The sequence below is a fragment of the Erinaceus europaeus genome (genome assembly GCF_950295315.1).
Source record: "Erinaceus europaeus chromosome 6 unlocalized genomic scaffold, mEriEur2.1 SUPER_6_unloc_3, whole genome shotgun sequence".
In the NCBI taxonomy this organism is placed as follows: Eukaryota; Metazoa; Chordata; class Mammalia; order Eulipotyphla; family Erinaceidae; genus Erinaceus; species Erinaceus europaeus.
The window spans coordinates 1,003,851-1,017,026 of record NW_026647136.1 but is presented as its reverse complement, the minus strand read 5'-3'; the positions used below and the strand labels follow the sequence as shown (position 1 = coordinate 1,017,026).

Below are 13,176 nucleotides of genomic sequence, written 5' to 3'. Positions count from 1 at the left end.
GGCTCCAGGGGGCAGAGGAAGCCAGTCTGACCTGGGAGTGAAGTGGGCAGGGCATACATGTGGCCCTGGATCCTTCCACCTCAGTGGGCCCCCTCCCCTCCTCTTTCAACCTTCTCAGTTCAGATGACAGATTTACAAGCAAGATAAAGGGACCAAGCCAAGAAGGAAAGGAAGATAATAGAATATTAACAGGGGTTGGGCTGTAGCACAGTGGGTTAAGCACAGGTGGTGCAAAGCACAAGGATCAGCCTAAGGATACAGGCTAGAGCCCCCAAATTTTAATTCCTTAATAAACCAGCCCCCCGAATTCCTTATTAAACCAGGCCCCCAAATTTGATTCCTTAATAAATCAAAGATACAGTAAGCACATTCAGTAATATTACCTTAATATCATGGACTTCATATCCTACCCTGTGGTCAGTGACACTATTCTGGGTGAAACTGTAGGTCTGGATTCTTTCTGACTAGGTTCTTGTTCCAACCTGTGCAGAGATAGAAAGGAATTCACATTTTAATATAATTACTATCTTTACTACAATGGAAAAGGCACCGCAAATTCTTTTCTAAGGATTTCTATTTCTGAACGTCAGGCACATACAATTGACAAAGAGCAAGAGTGGAAGGAATTTAATTGTTTAAGACTCTTGTTATCTCAGGTTTACTTATGGAGTAAGAGTGTTTCTTTTTCTCTTTTTTTTTCTACCTGAACTACAAATCCACTGCTCCTGCAGGCCATCACCCCTCCCCCCGCCTTTTGTTGTTCTTTTTGTTTATCATTGTTGCTGGATAGGACAGAGAAATTGAGGGGGGGGAGACAATGAGTGGGAGAGAAAGACAGACACCTGCAGACCTGCTTCACCACTTGTGAAGTGACATCCCTGCAGGTGGGGAGCTCAAACTGGGATCCCAACCCCTATCCTTGACCTTTGTGCCATGTGCGCTTAACCTGCTCGCTGCACTACCACCCAGCACCCAATAGTGCTTCTTCAGTAGTTCCAATTCCAATCAAAGCCAAATTATCAGTGGTACTGGGAGGAAGAGGTAGAGTGGATAAAGTATAGGATTCTCAGGCATGAGGTCCCAAGTTCAATCCCTGGTGCCACATATACCAGAGTAACGTGCAGATCCTCCCTGCTCCTCTCTCTCTCTCATTAATGAATAAATAAGATCTTTAGAACAAAACAAAAGAAAAATATCTCTGAAGATGGGTAGGTTGCACCATGGAAGAACTTAGAGCTTCTAAATTTTAGGTCCTGAGTCCAATCCCAAGCACTGCATATGCTAGAGTGCTGCTTCTGTGCCCCTCTACCACCTTTTGTAATTCATGAAATTAAAATAAATAAAAAACTATATTTTACCCTCATCAGTCCGTTCTCCAGCAAGTTTACTAATGTGTTAACTCAAATTTTTTCCTCAAGCTATTTCTATTCAGGATTTGTATCATAACTGTCTAAAGAGAAAATTGGTTTAAAGGTCATTTTTATGGAAATTAAGATACTTTCAAGTTTTAAAATGAAACATATTATTACAAAAATTTATTACAAATCCCTATGGGTTCAGAAATAAATATCTCTGCCAAAACCATACTGGTCCTTGCAAAGTGCAAGGACCAGTGGAAGGATCCTGGTTCTGGCCCCAGCTCCCCGGACCTGCAGGAAAGGTACTTCACAAGCAGTGAAGCAGGTCTGCAGGTTTCTGTCTTTCTCTCCCCCTCTGTCTTCCCCTGCTATCTCCATTTCTCTCTGTCCTATCCAACAACAACAACATCAATAACTACAACAATGTTAAACAAGGGCAACTAAAAAGGGAAAATAAATTAATTCATTTTAAAACACCATACTACTGATAGAGTCTAAGGTCGAGGGTCAGGAAAGGGTTTCCCCCCCACTTCATTTTTCTCTATTTCCTAGATTTTGAATTACATATGTATGTAGTTTTATTCAAATGTATAAGTTCTACTAAAGTGTATGTATCATTTAAATAAGCAAAGTATGTATACTCTTGTTCTCTTCAGATTGTATAAATCTTTTGCCTCTTAAGTGAGCAAAGTATCATAATATTTTAAATTATAAAAAAGTAAAGGCTGCTGGGAGTCGGGCTGTAGCGCAGCAGGTTAAGCGCAGGTGGCGCAAAGCACAAGGACAGGCATAAGGATCCCGGTTCGAACCCCGCCTCCCCACCTGCAGGGGAGTCGCTTCACAGGCGGTGAAGCAGATCTCCAGGTGTCTATCTCTCCTCCTCTCTCCATTTCTCTCTGTCCTATCCAACAACGACAACAACAATAATAACTACAACAATAAAACAACAATGGCAACAAAAGGGAATAAATAAATAAAATAAATATAAAAAATAAAAATAAATGCTGCCACTGTCTGGGAGATTGTGCAGTGGATAAAGCTTTGGGGTTCTTAGGTGTGAGGTCTCAAGATTGATCTCCGGCATCAGATGTGTCAGAGTGATGCTGCGGTTCTCCTTCTTCCTCTCCCCTATCTCTCTCATTAATAAATAAATCTTTACAAACAAAAGTAAAACCTGAATGGGGTTGAAAGAGAATTTTGGAGTTGGAAGCCCAAAATAGCCATGTTTTTGAGTTATTTGCAGTAAACCTTGTAGCATTTTAGAAAAAGTGGGCTGCATAACAGTAAGCATTATAATAACTGTCACAAGTCACTTTGATTTAGATATCTTAGTTTTCCCTACTTTTGGCCTTTCCACTTTCCCTACGCTTGTTTTAGCCTGCCGTAGTGTAAGTGACAGTGCAAATAATATATTTATCCCTTGCCTGTGATGGTCTCAGATTGCAGAGGAGCATCAGTAGGTAGACTTGAAGATAGGAATTTGCATTTAAAAACCACTACTTCTTAGCAAACCCCTTCTGGCACAGACACAGAGAGCCTAAACATTCTAGTTATTTCTTATTCACAGAGGAGTATATTTTCTATATGTCCTGAGATTTTTACTTGGTCAAGAATAATGAAAAAACATTTTTAATATAAAGAAACCTTTTAAAAAGTTTTTTTTTTTTCTTTTTGCTTGGTAAGAAAGAAAGAAATGGAGATGGAAAGGGGAGATAGAGTGGCAAAAGAAAGTGAGACACATTAAGATACTGTTTCACTGCTTGTGAAGCTTCCACCTGCAAGTGGGGATCAGGGGCTTGAACCTTGGTCCTCTCACACTATAACATGTGCACTCACAAAGTGACCTTTAAAAAAAGATGAATATATTGATGTATTTTAGTACGCCAGAGTTTCATACTTACACCAGAGTTTCATACTTACATAATTCTACTGTTGTCAACAGTTGTTTTCTCCTTTTAAATTTAAAAATGAAAAAATGGGTTCCAGGAGGTGGTATAACCAGTGGAGTGCACATGATACAATGCACAAGGACTAAGGTTCAAGCGCAAGATACAACCAGCTGAGGAGAAGCTTCACAAGTGGTGAGGTAGCACTGCAGGTGTCTCTCTTTGTCTCCCCTTCTAGATCTTCTGTTCCCTCTCAATTTCTATCCAGGAAATAATAAATGAATAAAATATACAGGGGGCCAGCAGTGGTGCATCTGGTTAAGCACACAAATTACAGTGCATAAGGAACCAGGTTCAAGCCCTTGGTCCTAAGCTGCAGGGGGTAGGGGAAGCTTCACAAGTGGTAAAGCAAGGCTGTAGGTGGTTCTCTGTCTCTCTCCTGTTCTATCTCCCCCTCCCCTCCCTATTTCTCTGTCTCTGTCCGATAATAACTAAATATATTAATATATATAAATGAAAATTGACTTTAAAATTTTTTAAAAATGAAATAGAAAAAGTGGGATAAAGAGCATGTGAGAAACATCACAGTACCTGCCATCATGCCTGGTGCTCCCATGTTGTGTTAGGGCTCAACACCAGGTCTGCAAGCATGGTGATGTGATGTGCACTCTACTGGGGGAGCAAGCTCTGGACCCCTTCGTTTATTTATTTTTATGGATAGAGCACCACTCAGAACTTCTGTATGCTGGGGATCAATCTTGGGGCCTTATGCATGTGCAGTATGCAATTTACCAATAAGCTACCTCTCAGTTCAATGCTTATGATTTTGAGATAGAGACCTAAGCATAGATCTACCATCCACTGAACTTGGCTTGCTGTGTCTGTGTTGCTGTTCAGTGGTGCCAGGAATCAATCCGAGGGACTCCCATATGTAAGGCATGTGCAGAATGACTCTTCGAACAGTTGTTAAGTTATTCTACTAAATAAATCTTATCTGCAGTGTCCTGACAGGTGGTGCAGTGAATAAGACATTGGACTCTCAAGCATGAAGTTCTGAGTTTAATCTCTGGCCTCCATAGGTCACAGTGATGCTCTAGTTCTTCCCTCACACCTTCTCATTAATAAATAAATCATTTTTTTTCCTTTCCATTTTGTTGCCCTTGTTGTTTTATCATTATTATGGTTATTATTATTGTTATTGATGTCATTGTGGATAGGACAGACAGAAATCGAGAGAGGAGGGGAAGATAGAGGGTGAGAGAAAGATAAGACATCTGCAAACCTGATTCACCACTTATGAAGAGACAACCTGCAGGTGGGGAGCCACGAACTCAACCCAGGTTCCTCGCACCAATCCTTGTGATTTGCACCACCTGCACTCAACCTCCTGCACTACCACCTGACCCTCACCTTTCTTTTTTTCTTTTATTTAAATGTACATATATATATATATTACCTGCATTCTTCTGGTATTTTGCTGTCGACACGTCTTTCTCTATAATCTTCTGGTAAAGCCTATCTCGAAGCACATGCAGAGTGATTTCTTTGTTTTTTTTATCTGGGAGCGTCCTTGCTGGCATTCAACTACAAGCCCTGGAAAATTACCAAGACCAAAGACAGATGGGAGTTCCCACAAGGCAAACAAAACAGAACCAAGATATTTATGACAAGCAAACATGAATCAGGAAATTACTACAAAAGGTTAAGAACATTTTAGATTTAACTGGCTTTAGAAATGATACCTAAGGGAGCCAGAAGGTAGCACAGTGGGCTAAGCCCACATGGCACAAAGAGCAAGGACCGTTTAGGATCCTGGTTCAAGCCCCCTGCTCCCCAGCTGCAGTGGAGTCACTTCACAGGTAGTAAAGCAGGTCTGCAGGTGTCTCTCTGTCTCTATTCCTCTCTATCTCCCCCTTCTCTCTCAATTTCTCTTTGTCGCTATCCAATAACAACAAAAAAAGAAAGAAAGAAAGAAAGAAAAATGATACATAGATTGCTATATGGAAAACTGGAAATTGTTCTGCAAATACAAACTATTGTATTTAATGTGGAATGTAAAACATTAATTCCCCAATAAAGAAATTAAAAAGAAAAAGAGAGAAAGAAAGGAAGAAATGATACCTAGCTTAAGATGTAATAACTGTTGACTCACCTGTAAAGAAGGAAGCTTCACAGGTGGTTAAGCAGTGCTGTTGGTGTCTTTCTCTCTACCTCCCCCTACGATCTCAGTTTCTCTGTCTTTATTCAATAAACAAGTAAAGTAAAATAAATCTTGAAAAAATATTTGTAAATGGTTGCTCTGATACTGATATCTTGAGGTGTTTCCTATATGAAGGCTGAATGTAGCAACACCTATTGATGAGGATGATTCTTTCTCCAAGTTCTGCCTCCCAATCCCACCCCAGCACATTCATTTACTTTGAAAGATCAACATACAGCAGGGTATTGTGACCCAAATGTAGATACACACGTTGTCTGTCTCAAGGAGAACTAAGTCAGCTTGACCCACTTCAATCATCAATACAGAGATATTGAAAATAACATGTTTATATAGAGAGACCAATGCAAAGAAGCTACCCAGTGTCTTAAAAAAATTATAGTGACTGTTCTTTCCTTTGCCTTGGTTCTAAATTTGTTGAATTTGGATTTTAAATGGGCCTGGCCTACTGTTGAGTCCAGTTACCCGCCTAAATCTAGGCGCAGGTTGTCTGTTTCTTAAAAAGAAAACATAGCATAGCATGTGGCTGGGGGTCTGATCCAACACACTGCAAGTGAAAACACAGGCAGGCAATGGGCGGGACTCCTTGCATAGAGGGGCAGTGCTTTGCATGTCTCCCTCTCTTAAAGGATACAGAATGGAGACTGGCAGGGAGGCCTCTCAGCTGTCCCATGCAGGTGCAAGGTTCTGGGTGGGATTGATCCCCAGGCACACTATTTGAGAAAAAATTTTAAAAAGACTTTGTATTATTTAAAAGATTTACAGTTAAGAGAACAATATTACCATGATTTTATTCAAAAAAGCCAATCTGCAGTCCTGGAGGCTGGCAGAGTGGTTGGAGTTTTGGACTCAAGCATGAGGTCCTGAATTCTACCTCCAGCATCACATGTTCCAGACTGATGCTATAGTGCTTTTCCTCTCTCTCTCTCCTCCCTTTCTCCCTCACTGATTAATAAATCTTTTAAAAGAGCTTCAGCATATGTAGAACCAGAGTTCAGACAGACCTGGGATCCCACACATACAAATCCAGATCTCTTGCCACTGAACCGCCTCCCAGGTTGCATTAACTGGCTCTTTAAAAGATTATGATTATTTATATGTGTGTACATATATTTTATAATCCTTTTTTTGAAAAAATATGGTATGCCTCATGAATCTGTGTGTAATCCTTGAGCAGGGGCCATGCTAATCTTCTATGTATCATGCCAATTTTAGTATATGTACTACCTAAGCTAGGACTATATTATAATCTTATTTAAAAAGTGTTAAGAGATGGAGACAGTTGGAGTCAGGCAGTGGCACAGCAGGTTAAGCGCATATGGCGCAAAGCTCATGGACCAGAGGAAAGATCGCGGTTCTAGCCCCTGGCTCCCCACCTGCCCGGGAGTCCCTTCACAGGTGGTGAAGCAGGTCTGCAGGTGTCTGTCTTTCTCTCCCCCTCTATGTCTTCCCCTCTTCTCTCCATTTCTCTCTGTCCTATCCAACAACAACGACATTAATCACCACACAATGTTAAGCAACAAGGGCAACAAAATGGAAAAATAAATAAAAATAAAAAAGAGTGGAAAAGAATAGACAAGAAAAAAAAGAAAGGGAGACAATGAGACCTTGGTGACAACAACAACAACAAAAATAAAATAACCTATTTATACTTTAGAATTGCAGAATGGCCAGGGCAATGGCTCTGTACGAATTAAGTCCTGAATTCAATCCCCAGATTTGCATGTGCCATATTCATGCTCTGCTTCTCTTTTTTGTATTAATAAATAACATTTTTCCTTTTTTTAATTTCCTTTTTTTAATTTCATTTTTTTAAAAAAAACCGCGGTTCCTGCCCGGTTCCTACCCATCTCCAAGATCGGCTGCTGCCTGGCTCTGTAGGGCTCCTAGTGCAGCTCCCACCTGCCAGCATCCTGGCTGCCCCATTGTGTGAGTAGGAAGACTGCAGTCTCCCCAGGACTGTCCCCACAGACACAAGAACCCCAGGCGACCCCTGCCCACCCCCCACCACACAAGGAGCCCTGCCAGACCCAGGCCACCGGGACGAGGGGGGTTGGGGGTGGGTGTTGGCAGTACCCTCCAGGACCAGCAGGTTGCAAAGTGCCAGACCTTCAGCCCAGACCCAATCCACAGCCCGGGCCCAGGGCTCAACAAGGGTTGGAGCCAGCTGGCTTGGGGCACCCCTCTGAAATGCATGTCTCTTCTGAGAGAGACAGAGGCAGAGAAAACACTCCAGTTCTAGTAGTGCGAGGAGACCCCCAACCTGGACCCGCACCCCGTGCCCCAGCCTCCTTCACCCTAATTTGGGAGCTTGGCTCGCCATGTTTCCCCAGACCAAACTCGAAGTTCAGGATTCCAAACAGCCGTCCCCCGAGGACCTCTTCGTGGGCCACACCGAGAGGAAGGACAGCGGGTGCACATTTCGGGTGGGCGGACACACGGAAAGTTTTCTGGACCTGGCTGCCCCTGAAGCCAGGTCGGTGGGTTCTGGGGTCCCCTCCTGCCAGGGCGTTTGGGGTGGGCGGGAGGCGCACTGCCTGGACTCCAGCTGCACTGGCGGGTCCTCACCCTCGGGGCACTTGGAGCCACCAGCACTGACACGCTGGGTGAGGCCCAGGGACCTAGGACCCCTCTCCCGGCAGGAAGGAAAGGGAAGGCCGGCTGCCCAGACTCTCCGGCAGGGTCCCTACGCTCGCGCTCACGGAAGCCAAAAGCAGCACGATCTGGGGGCGCACAGCCACCCTTCCAGGGTGTCCCTGCCAGGGGTGCAGGGTCTGGGGGCTCGCGGACACCTCCCCTGGGTGTGCCCATGCCCGGGGTGCGCATGGCTCCATCTCGGGGAGTGCCCTGCTCAAGGCCGCTGGATGCTGGAGGTTTGGGGGGGTTCGCAGCCACCTCTAAGGGGTGCGCCTGTCCCGGGGTACTGGGTCCGGGGGTGCTGGCCCCTCTGCGGCTGTACCCCGACTTCACCCCTCACCCCACCCAGCAACTTCCCAGGTGGGCACAACAACCCAGCCTTCAAAGGCACAGGAACCAGGGGCCACTTACTTGCAATTGGAGGAATCTCACTAGATGGGCTCCAGCACTATGGACCTGGCCACTGGCTGCTGTCTGGCACAGCACCTTGGGGAGTCCCCAGCAGTACTTCCACACGGGGACTCCGCACAGTTCTTGCTGGGCGCTCAGGGCGCAGGGCCCAGGCCTCAGCGGTGGGGGCTATGGGTGCAACAGAACGCGGCATGGCTCAATGCTGCCTGGGGGTGATGCGATGCTATGCTACTCAATGTGACAGGGGGCGACATGGTCTCAGGGCGCGGGCCTCAGGGCTCCATGGTGCTGCTGTGGATGCAGCTGGGACAAAGGGAAGAAGAGAAGAATGGAACACAGGGTGAGAGAAAGATAGACACCTGCAGACCTGCTTCACTGCCTATCTTTCTCTCCCCCTCTGTCTTCCCCTCCTCTCTCCATTTTTCTCTGTCCTATCCAACTACAAGGACATCAATAACAACAATAATAACTACAACAATAAAACAACAAGGGTAACAAAAGGGAAATAAATATTTTAAAAATTAAAAAATAAAAATATTTTCATTATCTTTGTTTATTGGATAGTAACAGAAGAAATAAAAAAGGAAATGGGAAGTAAAGAGGGAGAAGAGAGAGAAAGAGAGAGAGAGAGAGAGAAACCTGCAGCACTGCTTCACCATTCACAAATCTTTTCCTCTGCAGGTGTGGTGGGGACTCAAATCCAAAATAAATTTTAAGAATCTAACTCAATTCATTTTGTGTTGATGGTGTTAGGGTTTAGAGACAGACTTAAGTTTGAATAAAATCTAGAGACAGGATGTAAAGTTCAAAATCTCAGAGCCAGAAAAAGAAATAGGGCTTTGCCCAGACCCATCCCTGCTACCTGCACGATGAGACTGCGTGAGAGGAGGACAAAGCAGTAGGAATATAATATCCCTTTGGAATATATATCCCTTGGAATATAATATCCCTTTGGAATATATATCCCTTTGGAATACAACTAAAATAGGCCTACCAAGGAGGTGACTATAACTTAATTTGGGTTAAAAATAGAGTAGAAAAAAAGGAAAAAAAAATTTTCTTTTAAATTATTATTCCCAAAGCAAACCTCCTCCCCCTCACCCCCCCCATAACCAATCCTGGGGGACCACCTCCTAGCAGGCTCCTCTGCTGAGCTTCTTTCTTTACCAAGATTCCTGTCCCACCAGGGAGTACCATTCATTCTAAGTCTATTCCCTTCTGAAACCTCTGGCCTTTTTTCTTTCTAAGTAGCCACCCCTCCCCCACATAGATAATTAAATAATAAAAAATAAACAAATAAAAATCTCTTTCCTTTAACTGCTCTTTTATTACTGTTCTTTTTCTTGTCTTTTTCTTTTTTCTCTCTCTCTCTCTTTTTTTTTTTGTGGCTTCCAAAGCCACATACCCCATCCCCTACATCACCAAACAGTGTGCTTTCACTGAATTCACTGATACACGTTTGGGAATTATTTTTGGGATGAAATCTGACTCAGAGTGGACTCTCACTATGAGTATCTCTGATCAACTTCCCTTCCTCCTTTAGCTACCCCTAGAATATACAGTGGATAATAGATCTGTATAACTGTCTATCCCAGCTATCCTTGTCTAGTCCTGAGGTTTTTTTAATTATTATTTTTCTTCTTCTTTCTTAACAATCAGCTACCTCTGCTCACGAGGTTTGAGGTAATCTGGGACAGGGTGTTTTTTTACCCTGCTCTATTTTATTATTAGTATTATGTAAAGGCATATATCTTCCCCCCCCCTTTAGGTTGATCAGAATTAACTCTTAGGGTATCTTTCATTGCTAGGGTAGTGGGCATCTTATCTATTGTGGGAGGAACTTGTCTCATTACTCCTAACTCCTCTACAGACTCTCGCCTTCCTCCTCCTAGCTAATTAAAAATTAAATTAAAAATAAAGTAATCAAAAAAACTTTCCTTTCACTGCTCTTTAATTACAGCTCTTTTTTATCTTTTCTCTTTTCTCTCTCTTGTTTCTTTTTTTATCTTGTCATACACTTCTTCCTTCCTTCTTCTTTGCCTTTATGAATTTGTGAATTATTTTGGGGAAGAAATCTGACTCAGAGTGGACTCTCTATGTGTCTATCTCTGCTCTAGTTCCCTTTCCCCTCTTGTTACCCCTAGAATATACAGTGGATAGTAGATTTGCATAACTGTCTATTCTTGCTATCCCTTTTTTTTTACTCTTTCTTCTTCACTGGGATTTGGTTACTATTTTTTCACAGACTGGAGATATTGTTTGGCTAACTGGTAGTGATTAAACTGCTTCAATACTTGCTACAGTTGCTATTGTAATTCCTGAGGTTGGTGAGTGCAATTGTCATAAAGGTATTTAGTACAGTGTTAATTGTACTGAAGACACAACAAAAGAGGAATAACAGAGCATAAAAAAAGAAACACATTAAAAATGGGTAGATCAAAAACAAATAAAAATGCTACTCCAATGAATGAAGACAAGAGCCCAGAAGAAACTACAAATCAGCCAGAAGTAACCATAGATAAGAAAAGGATACAAGAATTAATAAACTTATTAATGACAGAAATGAAAACAACTTTGGAGGAAAGGAATGGCAGTATTAGGGAAACAACAGTTGAGACCCCCAAGGAAAATACTGATTATCTTGAGGCAATTAGAGAACTGAAACCTCAAATAGCTCTAATGAAAAAAAAAGCTGAGGCAAGGGAAAGCAGACTAACAGAAGCAGAAAACAGAATTAGTCAGACAGAGGATAAGTTAGAGAAAATTAGGAAAGAGGTGAAAGAGCTCAAAAAGAGACTGAGAGACACTGGAAACAACAACAGAGACATATGGGATGATCTCAAAAGAAGTAACATTCGTTTAATTGGCCTGCCAGAGGAAGAAAGAGAGGAAGGGGAAGCAAACATTCTAGAGGAAATAATAGAAGAAAACTTCCCAGACCTGAATAACAGAAAGGACATCGAGATTCAAGAGGCCCAGAGAGTTCCAAACAGATACAACCCAGACCTGAAGACACTAAGACACATCATAGTCACTATGAGAATAAGTAAGGATAAACAAAGGATCCTAAAGGCTGCAAGAGAGAAACAAAAAGTCACATACAGGGGAAATGCCATAAGATTATCTGCAGACTTCTCCAATCAAACTCTAAAAGCCAGAAGAGAATGGCAAGATATCTATCGAGCCCTGAATGAAAAAGGGTTTCAACCAAGGATAATATATCCTGCTGGACTTTCATTCAAACTAGATGGAGGGATCAAAACCTTCTTAGACAAACAACAGTTAAAGGAGGTACCTAACCATCACCAAGCCGGCCCTGAAAGAGGTTCTAAAAGACCTCTTATAAACAAGAACATCACTATAAATACTTGCAATATATCAGAGCAAACAAAAATTTTTATTTGAACAATGGCACTACAATACATTAAATCCATAATATCAATAAATGTCAATGGTTTAAACTCACCCATCAAAAGGCACAGAGTGGGGGATGGATCAGAAAGCATAACCCAACCATATGCTGCTAGCAAGAATCACATCTGTCACAACAAGATAAACACAGACTTAAAGTGAAAGGATGGAAAACTATCATACAGGCTAACGGACTACAAAAAAGGGCAGGAACTGCCATTCTCATCTCAGACACTATAGATTTTAGGTTAAAAAAAGTAACAAAAGATAGGCAAGGACATTACATAATGATTAGAGGATCAATCAGCCATGAAGACATAACAATTATTAACATCTATGTACCCAGTGAGGGGCCATCTAAATATGTCAAGCGCTTACTGAAAGAATTTCAATAATACATCAATAATAATACAGTAATAGTGGGAAACTTCAATACACCACTCTCACACTTAGACAGATCAACAAAGCAGAGAACCAACAAAGATACAAGAGAATTGAATGAAGAGATAGACAGACTAGACCTCTTGGACATTTTCAGAGTCCTTCACCCCAAAAACTGGCATACACCTTCTTTTCAAATCCACATAATACATACTCAAGGATAGACCACATATTAGGCCACAAAGACAGGATCAATAAATTCAAGAGCATCAAAATCATGCCACGTATCTTTCAGACCACAGTGGAGTAAAACTAACATTTAACAACAAACCAAAGATTATTAAAAGTCACAGAAGTTGGAAACTAAACAACATTCTCCTTAAAACTTTCAGGAAACAGTTAGTACCCATACTTCTTAAGCTTTTCCATAAGATTGAAGAAACAGGTATACTCCCTACCACCTTCTATGAAGCCAACATCACCCTGATACCAAAAGCTGATAGGGACAGAACAAAAAAGGAAAACTACAGACCAATATCTCTGATGAATATAGATGCCAAAATATTAAACAAGATCTTTGCTAAGATTTGCTAATGAGCTGAACTTGGATGGGAAAGGATGGGAAATTGAAAACCATAGTAAATATTAAAAAGAAATGTTTCTGAGTGGAGCCAGACATGTTCATTCCTACTAGAACCTGGCTTAAAAATGACAAGCTGAGAGCGGACCCCAGAGAGCCCTGAGCAGCCCCAGCGCCACCGCCTCCTAGTTACCATCACACCCTGGGAGGAGCTGCAGCTGCAGCAGCTGGCCCCAGTCACCATCATGGCAACCATGAGCAGAGAGGCCTAGACCCAGCAGCCGCAGGCCGCCC

At 42.3% G+C, this 13,176-nt stretch overlaps 1 non-coding gene across 1 annotated transcript; it reads right to left on the bottom strand.

Moving 5' to 3' along the window:
• Positions 1 to 6,594: 6,594 nt before the first annotated feature.
• Positions 6,595 to 6,701, bottom strand: LOC132536183 (U6 spliceosomal RNA). The gene has a single exon (XR_009547848.1). It is a non-coding gene; the product is annotated as a U6 spliceosomal RNA (small nuclear RNA).
• Positions 6,702 to 13,176: the final 6,475 nt, after the last annotated feature.